This window comes from Oryctolagus cuniculus, chromosome 4, assembly GCF_051225735.1.
Source record: "Oryctolagus cuniculus isolate XC-2025 breed Fujian yellow rabbit chromosome 4, ASM5122573v1, whole genome shotgun sequence".
Taxonomy (NCBI): Eukaryota; Metazoa; Chordata; class Mammalia; order Lagomorpha; family Leporidae; genus Oryctolagus; species Oryctolagus cuniculus.
In genome coordinates, this window is record NC_142870.1 from 9748981 (window position 1) to 9768887 (window position 19907).

The 19907-nt window shown below is 43.9% G+C and overlaps 1 protein-coding gene across 2 annotated transcripts in view; it reads left to right on the forward strand.

The window, feature by feature from the left end:
* Positions 1-15806, forward strand: part of LOC149126897 (uncharacterized) — a 267581-nt gene extending 251775 nt beyond the window's left edge. The window contains exon 6 of one of the 2 annotated variants that reach the window (XR_016232270.1): positions 15248-15806. The gene's annotated coding sequence lies outside the window, so the exon portion shown is untranslated. The remainder of the gene's footprint in view (positions 1-15247) is intronic. The other variant, XR_016232273.1, reaches the window with a different exon arrangement.
* Positions 15807-19907: the final 4101 nt, after the last annotated feature.

Sequence of the window (19907 nt, forward strand, 5' to 3'; positions counted from 1 at the left end):
AAGCTCTCTCTCTCTCTCTCTTTTTTTTTTTTTTTTTGACAGGCAGAGTGGACAGTGAGAGAGAGAGAGACAGAGAGAAAGATCTTCCTTTGCCGTTGGTTCACCCTCCAATCCGTTGGTTCACCCTCCAATGGCCGCCGAGGCCGGCGCGCTGTGGCCGGCACACCATGCTGATCCGATGGCAGGAGCCAGGTGCTTCTCCTGGTCTCCCATGGGGTGCAGTGCCCAAGCATTTGGGCCGTCCTCCACTGCACTCCCTGGCCACAGCAGAGAGCTGGCCTGGAAGAGGGGCAGCCGGGACAGAATCTGGCGCCCCGACCGGGACTAGAACCCCGGAGTGCCGGCGCCACAAGGCGGAGGATTAGCCTAGTGAGCCACGGCGCCGGCCAGATCAAAGCTCTCTTTCAGCCTCATCTTGGCTGGCCCATGAATTCTGCCTCTCTATCCTTGGAGGAGGATCTCGGAGGACCGCCTCAGTGGAGCCTCTTGCTCTGTGGTCCCTGGTTGGGCTCAGCTAATGGGGAACCCAGAACAGGGAGAGAGGCAGGAAGGAAATCAGGTTTCTTTTCCCCGGTTCCCATTTCCTGGGATCATTTGGGGCAAGTTGTGTTGATCCATTGAGAAATACACCTGCCCATCCTATTGTAACCCCAGATCACCCTAGTTGGGATATACCATCTGTTTCTTCAGGAATTGGGACGATTTCAGTGATGGAGCTGTAAATTATAGTAGTGTATAGGCTTTATTCAAAATATTTTCACAGATATAAATTAAAGTTTATAAGGAGGAGGTAAGGGATCATTGCATTCAATAAAGTGTTCATTTGGTAAGGGGGAGGCTACTATATTAAAACAACATGTGGGAGGTAACGTGCGTGGTTCTTTGATGTAAGCAGTGCAAATATACTCCAGAGATTAGCTAGGATCCTGTTTTCTCAACTGAGCACATTCCTGGATAATTGCTAGATGATTTAGAGGAACCACAGAAAAAAAGTCTAAATGAACACATTTCAGTTTCTCGTATTCAACCAAAATTTATTGCTCAATTTGATCTTCAACTCAATCATCAGGAGCTAAAATTTCAGTTGAATGCTGTTGTTTGCTGTGCACTATTCCAGGTGATGGGGAGGCATTAGCAAGCAAAACACAGAACCCTGCCTTCATGGTGCTTATGCTGCAACAGGAGACAGAAATTAACCGATATGCATGGTCATTAAATACATTGAACTAAAATTGCTAAATGCTATGAAAAAATCGGAGCGTTAGGATTGCTGGAGGTAGGGGGACAAGATGGCACATTCCATAGATGAGTCAGGTTAAGCCTCAGAGAGATGAAATTGGAGCAAATACATGTAGAGGGTGCAATGGGTGGCCATGAGGGTGGCTGAGTGATAAGCATTCAAGGCAGAGGTTGATGCGGGCTCTGCCTGTGCTCATGGATTGATATTTCTATCACAGGAGTAGGCTCACAACCACAGCAGTGGCTCTGCTTTCAAAGTGAGTGCTTAGCCTCACTTGTTCTGTTTCACTACATGTTATCATACAGCAAGAAGACTCACCAGATGCCAGCACCACGCTCCCAGACTTGCTAGGATACAGAACGATGAGCTAAATAGATCTCTACTGTTTGTAAATTGCCCATTCTGTAGTATTCATTCTAGCAAGAGAAAATGGATGAAGAGAGGGAGAAGGATTCATTGGGGGTTGACCCTGTTGTCTCAGTCCGTGGCTGTGAAACAGGAGGTGGTGAGAGGTGGCCAGATTCTGCTAATGTTTCCACGGGGGCCAAGAAGATTGCAGTGAGTTGAAGAGTCAAGGATGATCCCAAGATTTTTGGCCTGATGACGCTAAAACAATACCATTAATCAGGTTCATATCTCAGGAAACTGTAGCTCTGTGAATCAGCATTAACACTTTTACCGAAGAATGTGGAAAATTGCTTGGTGAAGACCCCTCTTCCAAAGAATTAGGTTAACCAGTAACAATTAGATCCCTTAAATAGAACTCAGTCTGTAAAGTTCCATCCTAACTTTCTGCCATCCCATGTCGATTATTTCATAAACATTTTTGGGAGGTTATCATTCACATGGGGGACTGTGGAAGATTTTTTTAGTGAGCCAAATGGCAAGTTTGGAGCCAGATTTCAAATTCACTTTGTTTGGGTGAGCAGCATCCTTTTAAAATAACATCCTGTAGCTCATTCCCATGTGGATGTAACTGGTGCTCCACATGCACGCAATACCAACTGATGTATTCACTTGTGTTCCAAATGATGCTTAAAAAGGACATATTTGATGAATTATTTTTTAAGAATTGAATATGTTGTAGTCCTTATTGGGCAGTTACTGTAGAAAAAGGAAGGCTTATGAAAAGGCTGCCACGGACTGTTATTAATTCCAGAAAGTGGCTCTTTAATGTAGTTCACAACACCAAAGTTCTTCATAAAACAGGGAATTTATAGCTAGCAGGATTATGTAAATCCAAGAACTCAATCTCCGGCCTTAAACACAGGGAGAATGAGGCCCAGAGTGTCAAGTGGCTGAGCCAAGGGTATAGAGCTGGTTAGAGCTGGTTAATAGTAGAGGTGCAAGACCAGAATCCAAGTGGATGGGCTCCTGGTTGGTCTGCTTTTCACCACCCAGGGTGATTTCCTTTCTTTCTAGCTCATTAAAATTGAGAGACGACAGCTTCAGCTTTCCAAAGTCAATGGAGTGCCCAGAGAGTGTGAAGTTTGGGGTCACTGGGGTGGTGATAACCATCAGAAGAGCCCCATCAATTCTGTGATGTCTCCCCTCTCCCCTCTCTCTCCTTTCTCCCCTCTCACTTCTCCCCTCTCTCCTCTCTCTCTCCTCTGCTTCTGCCTAGTTCCAATCTTAAGCCATAGTTGTGCCACCTCTGAGCCCTGTTGGCTCTGTTTTGTGAAGAGCATTGACCAAATCAGACTCAGTGCTTCCACCTTACCCTTCATCGTATGGGAAGACGGTCTTCCACTGAGAATCTGTCACTCAGGCCCCACCCTCCTCCATCCTTACCTTAACTCTACCAGGTCTCTCACCCACTGAAGTCGCCTCCATTGGCTTTGAGTGATGAGAAAATGGCAAATGACCAGCCATCACTTGTCACCTCCTGGTCAACAGAGGACTGAGGACATGCCAGCCACACCCAGCAGATAACTGGGCTGTTGCCCCCTAAGACGTAATCTCACCAGTGACAACTGCCCAGAGGTCTGACCACCAGTAGTTAGATTCTTCTGGCTGTGTAACTGCCGTGGGCATCCCCACCCCACGCTCGATCACAGAGCTGAGCCCTAGGACCCCTGGCTGCACTCAGGGAGTCATCCCCTGCAGAAGGGTCAGTGCCCCCAGTCCAACCTGCTCTGGCTCATGGGTCTTCCACTGGGCTCCATACCTTCCTTTTTCTCTTTTTCACATTGTTGTAGTGTCACCAGAGAGTTTGTGAATGATAGTCCTAGAGTGACTGTAATTTCCTGTAGTGAAAAGTCAATGGACAAGAATTAAGAGAGCCCAGTTGTGAGAAAGAGGAATGAATAATGAACCTCACCCCATGGGCTTGTCCAGCTGAGTTGCTGTTAGCAGCAAGCAAATAATTAATGTGAGTGCAGGCTCTTCGGAAGCAGTGACACTAGGCTGACGTGGGGTGGGATTAAAACAAAATCATGTTGCCTTTCACTTAGGAAGATAATCCCATCGAGCTACCAGAATTTTTTTTTCTTCACTTTTCAAGACTTAGTAAATATTTTTCAGGCCCTTGGAGTAGTAAGAAGGACTCTAAAATGGCTTCTGAGACTTCTGCCTGCTGATGTACAGTCCGGCACTAACCAAGCCGCTACTGTGAAGGGATTCAGAGATGTGATTAAGGATCCCCATCAGTTGGCTTTAATAGAGAGCAGGGCGGGTGAGGTGACACAGCAGGTGCAGTTACAGCAGGGATGCTTGCATCCCAAATCAGTGTGGGACTTGAGTTCCTGCTGACATGCTTGGGAATGCAGCAGATAAAGGCTCCAGTACTGGGGTCCCTGCTACCCACATGAGAGACCAAACAGAGTTCCTGGCTCCTGGTTTAGACCTGGCCTCATCCTGGCCGTTGTGGGCAATTGAGGAGTGAACCAATGAATGGAAGATGTCTCTTCCCCACCTTCACCTCTGCCTCTCTCTCTCTGTCACTCAGACTTTCAAATAAATAAATAGATAAATACAAAATCATTTTGAAAATAAAGAGAGATGATCTTATGTAGGCCTGTCTGCTTGGTGAGAGAGATTCCATCATTTCCTGCCTTGGAAATGGAGGATCTGTATGGTGGGAGTGTAGGTGTTCTCTCAGAGCTGAGTGGGGTTCCCCAGAAATGAAGTGGGAAATCCAGTCCTACAATATCCAACAAATGAATTCTGCCAGCAACCTAAGTGTGGAAGTAGATTTCCCCCTTGAGTCCGAAGAGGCAAATGTGATTGGACAACATCTTGATTTCAGCCTCAGAAGGCCCTGAGCAGAGAACCACAGAGTTCTCATCTACAGGAAACGTGAGCTCATGAATGGGCATTGTTTAAAGCTGAGGAATTTCTGGAAGTCAATTCTGGAACAGAACACTAGTTAAATGCTCCTGATGGCCAGCACTCTGACATCAGGAGTTGTACATCTTCCAGTGTCAACACACAGCTTCTAGATGCTCACATAATAGACTTGTCTTGGATGAGTCCAATGAAAGCATTAAATAGGTTTCACAAAGGAGGGGTGGATTTAGGCTCCTCGGATCCCATGTTATATCACCAAGTCTCTTTCAAGACTAATGGAAGGTATTAGTAACAGGGCTCATTTTCATGTATCTCTGGCTGAGCAAGAGCAAATGGAAGACTGGAAGGTGATAGGCTCCTGAACTCGGAATTTTTGTGAACTTCCCTGGTCAGCTGGCCATCAGTATTAGGACAACACTGCAGATTTCTTCTATAATGAGCTCTCTACTTGCCTATGTTTTCTTCCTAATAAATTTTTCTTTCTGTGAAGTTCACCAACTGAGAAAGTGTGTGCGTGCTTGTGTTTTCTTAAACAAATATTGTTTTCATTCTTTCTTGACTATTGGGTCATTGTGATGGGTACAGCAAGATTTGTCCCCCCAAAATTCATGCAGACATTTAATCACTGATGTCTTAATGGTTGATAAATTAAGAGTGAAGATTTGATCTAATTGCTTGGAGGTGGGATGGCCGGAGGCTTTTGGGACCTTGGAGGTTGGTTCTCTCAAAATGTTGACTCATTGGAGTTCAGCTTCAACCTAGGTTCTCGCTCTCACTCCTTTCTTCCTTACCATGTGATGGTCACTGGGCCCGGGGCCCTGCCATGGTCGGTCTCCACAGATGCAGAACTATAGGTCTGCCTGATACTGAACTATAACCTCCAAACTTCAAGCTGAAATAAACTTTTTCTGTCCAAAAGAAGCTCCACCCATGCATTTTAGCTAATGTGATGATAAACTGATTAATATAATCAAATATTTGTAGCCTTTTCCAAGTCTACATAATAGAAGAAACACTAGTTAGGGCTATTATTATATTACTGCTCTATTTTTATGCAAATTTATATGTTTTTATTTCTTTTTGAGTACAGTACATGAAAGCATCAGAGTGGACTTTCTCTAATTCCTTCTCATCATTATTACCCTCTTGGGTTTTGTTTCTGGTTTCTTACTGTTCCTTACTTATTCTATTCACTTAATCGATTTATTAAAATGTTCCTTGAATGTTTTTCAACTTGCAAGGAAAAGGAGCCAGTTAAAGAATGGTGGAGCCATTAGTTATCCTCAAAGTGAAAACAAATGAGCGTGAGCACTCAGAGTTTTCAGTCTGTCGTGCTGAAGTGGCCTGGGTCACCCTATTCCCCTGTTGCACCTTCCAGGCCAAACGCACATCTCCCTGTCCCTCAGGCGTACTTCTTAGAACACAATTCCTTGCTCCTCAGTTTCCTCTCCAGTCGAAAGAGGCAACCATCATGCCTACCTCATAGTGGTTTCGAGGTTACATGTATGTATTATGATAGGAATGCAACTCCTAGATTATGCCACTTTGGCCTAAGGGATATTTTGAGCAGTGTGTATCTACAGAGGCAGGAAGAATTCTCTGACCTATCATCCTCTGGGTAGAAGAAGGGCATATATTTCCAACTGCCTCTGGCGGACAGTGCTCCCCTCCCTAATACAGGGTAACAACGCTTCCACTGAAGATAGGGAGTCGACAGCAAGATGGGTTTTCTTTTTTCTTTCTTTCTTTCTTTTTTTTTTTTTTTTTTTTTTTTTTTTTTTTTTTTTGACAGGCAGAGTGGACAGTGAGAGAGAGAGAGAGAGAGAAAGATCTTCCTCTGCTGTTGGTTCACCCTCCAATGGCCGCTGCAGCCGGCGCACCGCGCTGATCCGATGGCAGGAGCCAGGTACTTCTCCTGGTCTCCCATGCGGTGCAGGGCCCAAGCACTTGGGCCATCCTCCACTGCACTCCCGGGCCACAGCAGAGTGCTAGACTGGAAGAGGAGCAACCAGGACAGAATCCGGCGCCCCGACCGGGACTAGAACCCTGTGTGCCAGCGCCACAGGTGGAGGATTAGCCTAGTGAGCCACGGCAGCAGCCAAGATGGGTTTTCACAGCCAGGCCTTTCTAAAGTAGTCCTTGGCCATCCTTTTCCCCTGTTTTCCCCTCCCACAGTTTGTTGTGCCTTGCAACCCGGAACCCTCTTTTCTGCTTCTTTAAATTTCACTCCTTTCCTCTGCACTCCTGGGCAAACAAGTGCTGATAGAAATTGTGTGCCTTTCCTCTTGTTAATCACTTTTGCTAGTTTCATTCATAGTTCATTCCTACCTTCAGCGACTAACCTTAAGAAAAGTGTTTTCTTCCTGATAATTGGCTTATAAACTCTTAGTCCAGTGTCTGGCACATGACCAGATACATGTTAGCTATCACCATTATTAATATCCTACCTCTATTCCTTCCAGTTTTTTAAAAACAGGATATTCACTTTCTTTATTCTCTCAGTCTTTGTTCTTCAGCCTCTGCCTCTCATGGACAAGCTCTCCCTCCACCAGTTCTGCAGGAATTGCTTTGTGCCTCTCTTAATGTGGATTGCATCGCACTTCACATCAATACTGTTTAATCCTGTCTTTTGTTCTGGACTCTAAGTTTTTGAGGACAAAAAATTTGATTAAAAGCTGTATATCCTATATCTAATCAGAATCTTGTGTCTAACACGGAAGTAGGGGGAACTCCATTCACTTTCCAGGTTCTAGAGCTTGCCTTGGAATGGAGGCGTGTGCCATCTGAAAGGAATGACCAAGTTACCTTTCCTGCCTTTCACCTTTCTGACTTGAAAATGATGCGTAGTTTAGTTCATGGGTGTATTTTATCTGGGGGAATAAACATTTTCCTAATATAAAGGCCTTCCAGAATTTGGGCCTACATGTATCTACCAACCGGTATTATACACCTCCTCCCAGCTCTACTTTTGCAGTCATTTATTTATTTTGTAGTTGAAACCATCTGCTAGTATGTCTTCATCTATCTCTCTACTGGGATTTTTCTAAATTTTATTGTTTTTCTATCCAATCTAGTATTTGATGAAGTCAAGAATATCATGTGACACTGTTTTTAAATATTTTAAGCCTTGAATATTGAACAGGTTTTTAATAGAAAGCAAAAGCACTTTTTATGTTGGTACTTTTGTTCTATTCGCTTTTTTAGTTCCTAGGCAGAAATACTCACAAGGTCAGGTACAAAGTCATAATTCATAAGTACTTTGTTCATTTTAATCCACTTGAAACAAATTGCCCTTGTTGAAGCATTCAGATACTTACTCTAAGAAAGAACAGGAAGACATAAGAAATACAATATCTTTTGATATTTGGGAAGGCAACAGATGAAATATGGATACCCTAAAGATAATGGATCCTAATTCCTGGAACTGTGAATGTTACCTTACAAAAAAATAGACTCAGGTAGATTCTAAACCCAATCTCAAGGGTTGTTATAACAGAGACGGAGGGAGAGTAGACTCCTGGGAGGGAAACAGTGGTGAGGAGTGAGGCCGAGGCGAGAGTGAAGTGGCCACAAGCCGAGGAACAGCAGGACACAGCAGGAACTGGAAGAGGCCAGGGAGGATTCTCTCTGGTAGCCTTTCAAGGAGCTGCAGTGGGCACACTGAGAATGCAATTTTTGTCCTGGGAAATTGTGTTGATTTTCTGACCCCCATTACTGTGGAAAACTAAATTTCTAATGTTTCAAGCTGAAGAACCTTAAAAATCAAACCAAGATGGAGTGACCTAAGCCAATACCATTAAAAACAAGAAGTCACCTTTGCCTCAAACAAAAATTAAAGTTTAAAATTACAGCCCTAAACTTTTTCCCCCAAAGCTAAAATAAGGGACCCTATGCTTAGCTAGCTGCGACACTTGTGCCTGGCTGTGCTAAGACCTAACCCAGTTTGTATGCCTCCTAATACTCAAATAACGGTGTAGGAAGTGGGACGCCGCTCTCCCTCCAGGGGAACCAAGGGAGCGAGACGTCGTCCCTCTCAGGGTGAACAAGGTGACGCTGACAGGGAAAGGAACTGCTAAAGAAGTAAACAACAAAATGGCGATGAGGGGCATGCCTCCCATGTGATCCCGTAGCTGATTGGATAGAAGACGCATGCCTTTCACATGATCAGCTCGCAGATTGGACTGCTGTGTGCATGGACTCTATAGTGCTTCTGATTGGTCGCTGTGGGTATATAAACAGTGTGGCTTTGTACTGGGGGCGCTCTCTGGACTCCTGAGTTCAGGAGGCCTGTTTGCGCAGACGCCGAATAAATCCTCTTGCTTTTGCATCAGCTGGTCTGGAGTCTGAGTCTCTGGGGTGTGCCTCTCGATGTGTTAGCATCCTCACTCCGAGGGTCTAACAAAGCCTCCATGTTTATGATCATTTGCCACAGTAGCAACAAGATAAAAGGTATAAGCTATAATATTCCCCCATGTTTGTTTATATTTTAATAAAAGTGGCATTATAACATGCAAACTATTTTTGTAGCATAGCCTAAATAATGCCTTGGCTATAATTTTAAAGGCTACATGGAATTTATTGTATAGGTGTCACAGTTTAAGCAACAGCCTACTGTTGCAAATCTCAGAAGTTGCCAATTCTTTGTCATTATGAGTTATAATTAACATTATTAGTGAATATTTTTATTAAATAGCAATTATTTGACTAGTGATTGATATTAAATAATCATTTAAATAAAATCTCTGTGCATATCCCCAAATTTTATTTTTGAAAGGCAGAGAGAGAAAGCTCCCATCCAGTGACTCACTCTCCTAGGACCACCATAGCCAGGGCTCTGTCAGCTTGAAGGCAGAAGCCAGAAACTGATCCAGATCTCCCGTGTGGGTGGCAAGGGCCCAACCATGTGAGCCACCACCTTCTGCCTCCCAGAATGTGCACGAGCAGAAGCTGGAATGGGGAATGGAGCCAGGATTCAAGCCTGGGCCGTCCGCTGCAGGATGTGAGTGTTCTAGTATGGCAGGTGCCTGCCCTGAAGAATTTTTTAGGAAAAAATTCCTGAAAGTACAATATCTAGGTAAGATACATCTACAGTTTAGAAAGCTTTTAATATGTATCTGCTCTCTTCTGGTCCCACCTTTATTTTGATTTCTAAATTTCAATAACTTAAGCCTCCCACCCACGTGACAATTTGCAAGCTCCTGGCTCTCCACTAAAACACATGGGTTTTGTTGTTGTTTTGAGGTCCTCATGGGTACCATCTTCCCTGTTCTTTCTTTCATCTGGCTACCAAATGGCTATGGCACACACTGATGCCACTCGGAGAGGTTCACCTGCTTCCATTCCAGGTGCCGCTCCAAGTTACTGGAATTCATTTCTAGGCGTTGTTGCCAGAAGCTTCCCAAGCTTCCAATACTTACAGTGCCGGAGCCGTCTGGACTCCCTGCTGGGATTCACCATGTGCTGGAAGAGAGGTCTCCTCCCCAGTAGTCTTCCACATTCAGACACAGAGGCCACCCGGAGCTCCGCTATGCCCAGAAATTGTCCCTCAGACAGTCATGCCAACACGTGGTCATGTTGGATCCAGGGGTCCTGAGGCTGCAGGTGAACTGTGACTCAGGGTCAAGCAGGCTGCCTGTGACTCAGGTGGGAGGCTGCACCCCCACGGCCAGCTGGAGAGATCACCTGCTCCTCTCCACCACACCTGCTCTTGTTGACTTGTGGGAATGAGGGCGTGGCATGGCTAGTGTGCTAGTGTTTTCAAAGAGTCTGAAATCCATGTCTCTCTGAAAAATAACTACTCAATAGTGTTAACAAGTTGTTCAATGCATCTTAATGCTGTAAGAGCAACACAAAACATGGTAGCAGCTGAGTTCAAGCCAGTTCTCTCGGAAGAGACCTGGCCTTGTCTTCCGCTGGCTGCCCCTCCCCCACTCCTATATCTTCTTCCCAGAGATCTCTTTCAGGGCCTTGGAACTAATCTTCAACATCCTATGTTAGTAGAGCTCTGTCTCTACTTCTGTGTAATCACAGATCTCTTTATGATACTTCGAAGAAGTTTCCCCTTTCTCATGCCCACGATCCCAATAACAAGGCACCAATATGTGGTAAACAAAGGAATACTCTAATCTTTCAGCATTGAAGTTTGTGTCTTTCTAGCTTTGACTTTCCCTACAACTCTGGACTTTTGAGCACCAATTTGTATGCAAAAAGCAAGCCCTTGTGTGTTCAGGTTCTGTTCCTCTCTTTCTTCTAAACTTTCTATAGTGGGAGTTCTAACCCTACCTTCTACCCTCTCCCCACATCCCCATATGCAGTGGATTAGCCTTGTACCTCCTGCACCTGTCCTCATGTTGAGCTACAAAAGGGCAGGCTTGGAATGTAAGTCAGTGACTAAAATTTTCACATATTTATCTTATGTTGACTTTTAAAGACTTTTATCCTAGAAAAGAATGCTAAAATGTGCTCAGATGCATATTTAAACAATTTTCTCTCGGGGGGAAAGTGAGCCTGATGGAACATAAAGTTTCCAGAATATTCTTCTTAGCGGGTGTCCTAAAGTATTTGCTTATTGGAGCTGTCAAATTCCTGAATTGCTTAATCCCCACCATTGTCTGGGGTATTATCTCATCATCATGTTCTTTAAACACACCCAAAATGTCTGGCGGAAACCTCCCAAAAGCATCAAAGGAATTTTGCTCTATTCCAGCTGAAATTATCTAGAAAATCTAATTTAGGTAGGCATCCTTGTTGTCTCTCCTCTATTCTCTGCATCCAAAGCCCTTCATGTTTTCAGCATCCTACCAACTTGGTATTATCTTTTGAAGTTTTTCTCACTCTTTGTTCCTGTTGCTACTGCTATGGTCTCTTCATAGGTCAGGTCTCAGAGAGTCTTCTGTCTGCCTCTCACTCCCTGACAATTCCTTATAGACTTCAATCCTGTCTTACCATGACCACATACACTTTATGCTATGGTCTGAATATAGTTTGTCCCTCACCCCAAATTCATACATGAGTTTAATCTCCAAAGTCATGTGTTTATGGTATTCAGAGGGCGGGAACTTAATCCAACTGTGGTGTTTAGAGGGTGAGCTATTGGGAAATGGTTAGGTTGACATGGTGTGGCCCCCATGATGGAATCTTCTTGGCTTTATAAGGAAGAAGGATAATACACCTGCTCCCTCCATGATGTTCGTGGCCCAGGAGGCCCTCACCAGAGCCTGTGTTGTGCTGTTTGGACCTGTGCCTCCAAACTGCCAAAACAAACCTCCTTACTTTATAAAGTAGCCTGATTCAGGTGTTTTGTTATAATAAAAAAAGTTGACTAATGCACCTGATCTTGTCATTCTTGTTCATCATCTTTCCCTGGCTTCTCATGGCTGTCAGTGGAAGGGCCAATGCATGGGACGGTGCATGGCAAGCACTCTTTGCTGTGGCTCTTGGCTGTTTCTAAGTCTCACCTCTTGCCTTCTTCTGCATTCCTCCCACTCCAAAAAATAAATAAATAAACAACCACATGCAATTTGAAGTAAGAACACTCTCTGAGAATTCAGCTATAAATCAAAATATGGGGGATAAAAACAGAAAACTTGAAAGCCACCCTAAGGAGATGGACTATGTCACCAGCTGGTGAACTGCATCTGTAAAATGATTGAATGTCACAGCACAGTGAGGTCACTCTTTTTAAAAACAAAGATACAGGGGACAGGCATTTACTTGGTCATTTAGGACACTGGTCCCCAGCTTTCCCCAGTCCAGCCCAGTCCAGCCCAGCCCAACCATGGCAGGCATTTGGAGAATAAACCAGTGGACAGGAGTGTTTTCTCTATGTGTCTCTCTCAGAGATTAACACCCCATAGATGTGAACTCTGAGACTCATCTACCTGCTCTCAACCAGGCATGCTGTTGTTCCGTTTATGAGACACTAGAGGTGTTTAGTTTGTCACAGTTACATTCAGTGATATTCTAATGGCAGGTTGAAAGGTGATAATAGTCCTACACAGCACAGAATGGTGGCCACACCATAAGGCACCGCACATCCAAACCACCAGCAGTGCCCGTTGAGAACATGGCGCCTTAGTGCTCATCTCAGCTTCCCATCTCTGTCTTCTCTGTCTGCAGAAAGAGCATGAGACAGCTCTGGTTTCACAGGCATTGGGACTGATTGACTGGCTGGAAAATAACCCTAAAATCTAAACAATCCCTGTAGTTCCAATGAAAAAGTCCTAAGACGCAACTCCAATTGGAGGAAGTGGTGTGCATAACCCTTTTCTTGCCTCTAAGATAAATGTGGCTGTAGGGATGGATGCTATGATCCGCTTAGTGTGAGTTGTAAGCCTGCCTGTGTGTCTGTGACCAGGCTCTTGTTCCAGGAAGACAGCAAAACAGATGGGGCCCTGGACAGACACAAACAGTAGCCTTTCCATATAGCAGTCACTTTCTATTTACATATAGAACTTACATCTGGCCTGACCATCGGGACCTTGTGGTCCCAACGAGTTAAATGAGTATCAACAATAAGTCTTCTATCCAAGGTCGAAGATGCAAGCCGTATCCATTGGATTCCTAGGGTTGCTCTAACAAAGTACGACATACTTGGTGTCTTCCAAAACTGAGATTTAACCTCTCACAATTACGGAGGCCAGAATCCAGAGTCAATGTGTCAACAGGGTTGGCTCCTTCTGAAGGCTTCTTTCCAAGCCTCTGGGAGCTGCTGGGAATCCTTGGCATTCCCTGGTTTGAGGCTGAATCACCCCATGCCCGGCTTTGTCTGCATGGTTTTCCTGTCTGTGCCTCAACTCTCTGTCCCCTTTCTTGCAGAAGGACACTTGTCATTGGATTTAGGGCTTATCCTAACCCAGGATGTTTTCATTCTGAGATCCTTAATTATATCTACAAAGACCCTACTTCCTAATAAGGCCACATTCCAGATTCTAGAGTTTGGTACACGAACAAGCTTTTCAAGGCACTCTATTTAACCCACTGTCACATGATATGGTTACATTCCCAGGAAAATAAGGCAGTATTTCCTTTCCTAGGGCACTTGGTACTCCAGACTCACAATCTATACTCACAAAATAGGAATGATTCGTGATAAACACCCTCCAAAGTGAGCTTCAACCAATGTGTGCATGGAGAAGATGAGCCTCGGTTAAGTTCCCTGTGTGACAGACCTCTTACGAAAGCCTCAACTCTGTTCCTCAGCGAAAGGCACTGTAAAGTCGAGGTTGGATGGGAAGATGGCATTTGAAATGGGCTCAGTTCCCTTTAATGGAACCAAGAGGGCCAGAGCTGACTTCAATTATAACATGCTTTTAGCCACATGAGGAGTCAGAGAATTAAGTGGAACCAGCTAAGGTGTGGCCAGCGTAGTTTTTGTTTTCTGCACAATTTGCACATTATAGTGATCCAAGAAACGGAAGCCTTCTCCTTCCGTTCATGCTGTCTCCACGTTTATGTGCAGGAGGTTCTCTGTTTCCACCTTTCACAACAGCCTCTTTCCTTTCCCACCTAAATTGTGAGATTTTTCTTTTTTTGTTGTTAGAGTGTGTGACACTCTAAATGTCACTCTAATGTCAAGAAGACATTATGCCTTTGGCCAGCACTGGTGACAAGAACTCTCTGTGGTTAAGCTAAGAAATTAACACATGATTGATCTTATTATAGAAGCAATAAGAATGTCCTCCAGGTCTTCTCATGGCTTTCTTCCCTGTCAATGCAAGCTTAGGTCAAAAGTCTCATCGTCACAGAGCTCTTCGCTGAAGCCTTCTCCACCTCCAGTCCTCCACCTGGGTTTCCTCCTCTCTCCCCCAACCACTGTCATTCTCTTTCTCTCCTTTGTTTGTCTTCCTGGTACTGGGGATGCTTTCCTGAAGATTTGTTTCTTTAGGCTACAGGCTGCAGGAGGGCAGAGCTGCTGTCTTATTTAGCTAGGACCTAGAACAGTGCCTGACACACAAGAGGCCTGAAGTCAACATTCATTGTATAAATGACTATGTCCACACATAAGTTCATTTGCCATGTGTGTGTGCACTGGCTTGTTTCCTCCTCATGACTACCCTGTGACACAGATACTGGAGTGTGTGAGAATAGTTTCCTGGTGAGAAGCGTCACGGAGTGGAAATTAGAGAGAGGAAATCTAAGATGCTTCTAAGAACACAGGCTTTGCCCATACTTCCTGAGGACCAATTGCTTCTCTGCCACTTTCCCTCGGGGGGGGGGGGCGGATTTTCCCCCCTTTTCTATGAATTTTGGTACTGATAATGGTGCCTGTCTTTATAGGGTTGCTATCATGAGAATTAAATGACTTAGTTCATAGGCTGGGAACAGAACCTGGCCTATAGTAACTTCTCTATAAATCTGTTGGTATTGTGCCCAATGTACGGATAAGGAAACTGGACTCAGAGGTAGGTAACTGAAGTGAGAGCACATTGTTGCCTGAGGATAGAGGCAGAATCTGAACCCATAGCCAATCCTCTAAGTCATATCTTGGTCACAACATTCATTTACTTAATGAGTTTGATAAACAGACTTGAAAGATCAGGTTGATGTCAAGAGAGTGCAGCCAAGGTGATGGGTATTTAGGTACCACAAATGGCACTGCTGCCCAATGGGTCTCCACAAGGACATTGACTATCACAGGGAAATAGTATTGGCTGATGTGGGAAAATACCCTGTGTGTATGTGAAACCAAGTCTGATGGATCTCATTTTGATTTCTCAGATATGATGATACAACAGGTCAGGCCACCCTATGCCATTTTACCAGTATAGAAGACCTGCTTCAACAGTTAAGTCCCAGCTGTCATACCACGTGACAAAAAGCAGATGTCAACCAACTGCTGTAACGCCAACCCAGCTCAGCTCTGTCATGGCTGCTCCAACCCCAGGCCCTTCACTTGTCTTTACAATATGTGGATATCTACCAAGATCCTTTCTGCTGTTACTTCTTGATTCTCTGTTTCTTAGTCCATGGATCAGCCAAGTCCATGGATAATCCTGAACACAGTCATATTGTTTTATCTCTTCTGCCTCATGTTGCCTTCCTAGTTTTCTTATGTCACCAAATGTTACTGTCATTTCTACTACCAGGACACAGTGCAGTGATCCTTGTTCTTAAGCATATATTGGAGAAGAGGGAGAAGGCTTTAAATTTTTCCACAAACAATAGGCAATGAACTTGTATTCGTGACTAAGAGCTCTGGCATCAAGGTTGTGTTTCGTTCACCAGGTATCCTATCTGGAAGATTGCCACTTGGGTTTGAAATTCAAGCCAAAATGCTGAATCCCTTTCATCTCTTGACCTTCCTTTTTCATGCACAGATTTTAGAAATAAAATTAAATTAAAATTAACGACAATTGACTGGTTACTAAGCTTTAGCAGGAAGTGATAAAAATAATTTGCTTAAATATTTATTTTGCTAATCGCTGGCAGTTCTGAAGGTGCAAAACTGAAAAGCTGACCACTGTCTTCTCATGTTGGAGGCGCCATTCAATAGCTGCCCAGATGCAGTCAAGGCAGTAATCCGAATGGCTTGTCCCAAGTGTTGATAATCTATGGCAACATGAATGGGTTTCTAGCCTGATTTATTTTTATTTGATTTCTGTCTGTCTTTAGGGTCTCCAGAGAATGTTCACATAGTTTTCTTATGAACAGTGTTCACTATAAATAGAATCACTTATTCCTTTCTACCATGGTTGTTTGGAATTAACATTATACCCCAAAATACACTGAAATTCCATATTAATAAAACACCAGTGTACATTTTTCTCTAAATTATACCTCTTTTCCATACATATTTCATGCCCCATGTTATGAATATGTTAAATTATTACAACATGCACTATACTTAGGAGAATTTGTTTTTAAAAAATCCAGTAAATTACCTGCTGCCCCATTTTGTGCTTTAGAGAATATGGAGTTCAAAAAGTCCATGGAAAATGGAATTGAAAGGTAAGGTTCAGGGCCTGCGTTGCGGCTTGGAGAGTTAAGCCGCCTCTTGTGACACTGGTGTCCCATAGTGGACTACCATCTGCTTTGCTTTCGGTGCCTCTCCTGCTAGTGCCCCGGAGAAGGCAATGGACGATAGACCCAGTGCTTGGGCCGCTGTTACTATGTGTGGGAGGTCTGGATGGAGCTCCTCTCTACTGCCTTTGGCCTGGCCAAGCCCTGGCTCTTGAGGCCATTTTTCTCTGCCTCTACGTCTGTCACTCTGTCTTTTGAGTAAATGAATACATAAATAAATGAATGAATAAATAAGTAAACCTTTTTTTTCTAAAAATGTTTATTTTGGCATAAAAGTTTGGGAATCCATGCACATGAGAGGGGTCTTCAAAAAGTCCTTGGAAAATGCTTATTTAAAAAAACTGCATTGATTTCAAAAATATTTGCACCAAAATAAACTTATCTCCTAATCTTGTTGCTCTGCAGTTTTTCTGAAGGACCCTTGATAGGTAGATGAAAGTTCTCCTGAAAACTCTAGTGATCACTGAAGCACGTCCTGGAGAGATATAGATAGGGTGTCTCCCAGCAAGTCCATGGTCATGGCTTCCTGCGGTAAGTGCGAAATGCTTAACATCTTTAGCGAGACTTCCTGGGCTGCTGCCCAAACCAACGGTGAGCAGGGAGAGGCTCCAATAGAAAGCCCTTTGTTTGCCAGGAATAAAATGATCCATCTAGACAACTTTATTCTGCACTTTAGTTATGTTTTGCTGTTGTTAATGGCACAGCACAGGAAGCTGCTGCCTGTAAGTTTCCTTCATCAACTTTTTCCCAGGATCTGTGGTGTGATCCTTTTGGTCAAGGGAATTTGCTGACTCATGGATATTTTGTGGTCTGGATTTTGGTATGGTGGAGAGAAAAGGTCCATTTTCCAGTCTGTAGAAGAAAGAAGAGACTCACTTTTGAAAGGAATTAAGATAAGGCAAAAATGATTAATTGCTCACACACACAAAATTAATTATAGAATATGAGGGGGTGGGTTTTTTGCCTAGCATTTAGACACCCACATGCCATAACAGAGTACCTGGTTCAATTCCCACCTCTGGCTGCTAACTCTAGCTTCCTGTTAATGTACACCCTGGAAGGCAGTGGTAATAGCTCAAGCAGAGGGGTCCTGCCACCCATGTGGGAGACCCAGATGGGGTTTCTGACTCCTGGACAGATACACATAGCTCATGCACCAAAATTAACCTACCTTGTAATTTCATTTTCCCACAACCTTTTTGAAGTACCCTTGTATGTATGTGTGTATGAATGGTCTTCAAAGTTTGTGGAAAGTGCATAGTAACTTATTTTTTGCACCAAAATAAACTTATCTTTTAGTTCCATTTTTGCCTAAAACCTTCTTGAAGACCCTGTGTGTGTGTGTGTGCATGTAGAGAGAGAGAGAGAAAGAGTGAGATTTTAAGGAAGTTGACTCACAGTCTCATGGGATGGTTGGATGGGGGCAACTCCCAAACCTGCAGGGTAGCAGGCCTGGGACCCCAGGAAGAGTTTTCAGTTCAACTCCAAGGCCATCTGATAGTGTGTTTCCTTCTTGCTTGGGTGAAGTCATTCTTTTTCTATAACATCTTCAGCTGAGATGAGGTTCACCCACATTATTGGAAGAAAATCTACTTCACTCAATATTACTCTCATCCAAAAATACCTTCTCAGAAACACCCAGAATAACCTTAGACCAAATATTTGGGTTCCATGGCCTAGCCAAGTTGATACATAAAACTAACCATCATGGGTGTCTACTAGCTCTTTAGAAAGAGCATTTCCCACTGGATCTGTGACAGCGACATGCTTCACCTATAGTATGGCCAACTCCAGCTATGTGTGTCCCTGGGGGTAGATCTGGAAGAGGGGGCATCAGCCTGCCTACCCCAGGGCCCATACGCTGGGTCTTCACTGCTATAGTCAGACCAACATGTCTGACTTGGCAAAAGAAAGAAATGAAAGCAAAGACACTAGTAGTAGAAGAGGAGAGGAGGGATGCCAGGTGGAAAGATGGAGGGAAATGTGCGCTTGACTGGAGAAGGAATAGGTTCAAATCTGGCAAGAATAAAACAGATACCCCTTGCCTGATGTCTTGATAAGCCCATGATGCCCAGATAGATAGATAGATAATGCACTTAATATTGCTAACCTACCAAAGAGCCTGGCTTAGCCACACAGCACACTGTAGAGTGTCCATCACTCCTCTCAAGATTTTAGGGCTGTCTGGGCGCTGTGGCTGGTGCTGGTGATGCTGGTGCCCTGCACTGTGATAGAGAATCACATTGTATGGTACCAGCCTGCAGAAAGAGAAAAGCTCAGAGTAGGAGCTACTAAGTGCATACCCCTTTTGCATCAACCGGAAGTAGAAAAATCATTAAGCTGAACCAATGTAAGTTGTGGAACATCTGTACACACTGCAACGGATGACTTTACCAACCTAAGTCCAGCCTGGCTGGGTTCTGGGGATGCTGCACGCTCTCTTCTGTTAAGCTAGAGGTGGGTGGCTCCATCTAGAAAGTTCCTCAGGCTTGGCTTGTGGTCGATCAACCTACATGCACATACATGAAATCTATCAATAAATGCATAAAACTAAAAGGCACACATGTCAAGGAAATGAAGTTAGGAGGTAGAACAAAGGGAAAAATAGGGAAGAGAAGCAATGTGGATGTTGTGAAATCATATCGTGTTGAACCATGATATTTGCTTTTATCTAGCACATGACCTTTGAATATGAATTATGTAAACATTACAAAATTCCAGTTTTTCATTACGGAAGTGAAGAGACTTTCAAAAGACTAGAAACACCCATTTTGGTGAGTGACCAGGTAAGGGAACCTCAGGAGGACTCTAACTGCAAAAGCTCCGGCTTTCAAAGCCGTTAGCAAACCGGAAGGCCCTTTCTGTGACAGGTACCTAGCTGCCTCCCGCTGTTGCAGAACTTGGCTGAGCTACATAGCATTCTTTCTAGGTGGGAGAAAGATGAGCAGAGCACTGTGGAGGCTGAAGATTCCTGTGTCCTTTATCTCGGCTCTCTAGACTCATTGCTATAATACGGCTTTATAACTGAGCAGTTTTCTTCCATTCTTAGCTTTCCTTTTAACAAGGGAACCAGAGACCTCAATGCTCATAAGCCAATGGCTGTTTTCTTTGGTCTGAAGTCAGATGGGAGGCCTCCAAGGAAAACGCCCTTTTAGCATTTTCCAATTAGAAAGTGCTGCACACGGCACTAAGAAGCCGTGTTCTCTCCCACTTTCCATTTACTTTTATTGCCATTATTTATCTGAGAGGATTGGATTTCAAGAAAGATTTTTTTCCCTAACCAGAGGCAAAAAATACAGTTCTTTCTTTAAAAAAAAAAAAAAGAAAATGTAACAAACTCGGATCCAATAGGAGGCCT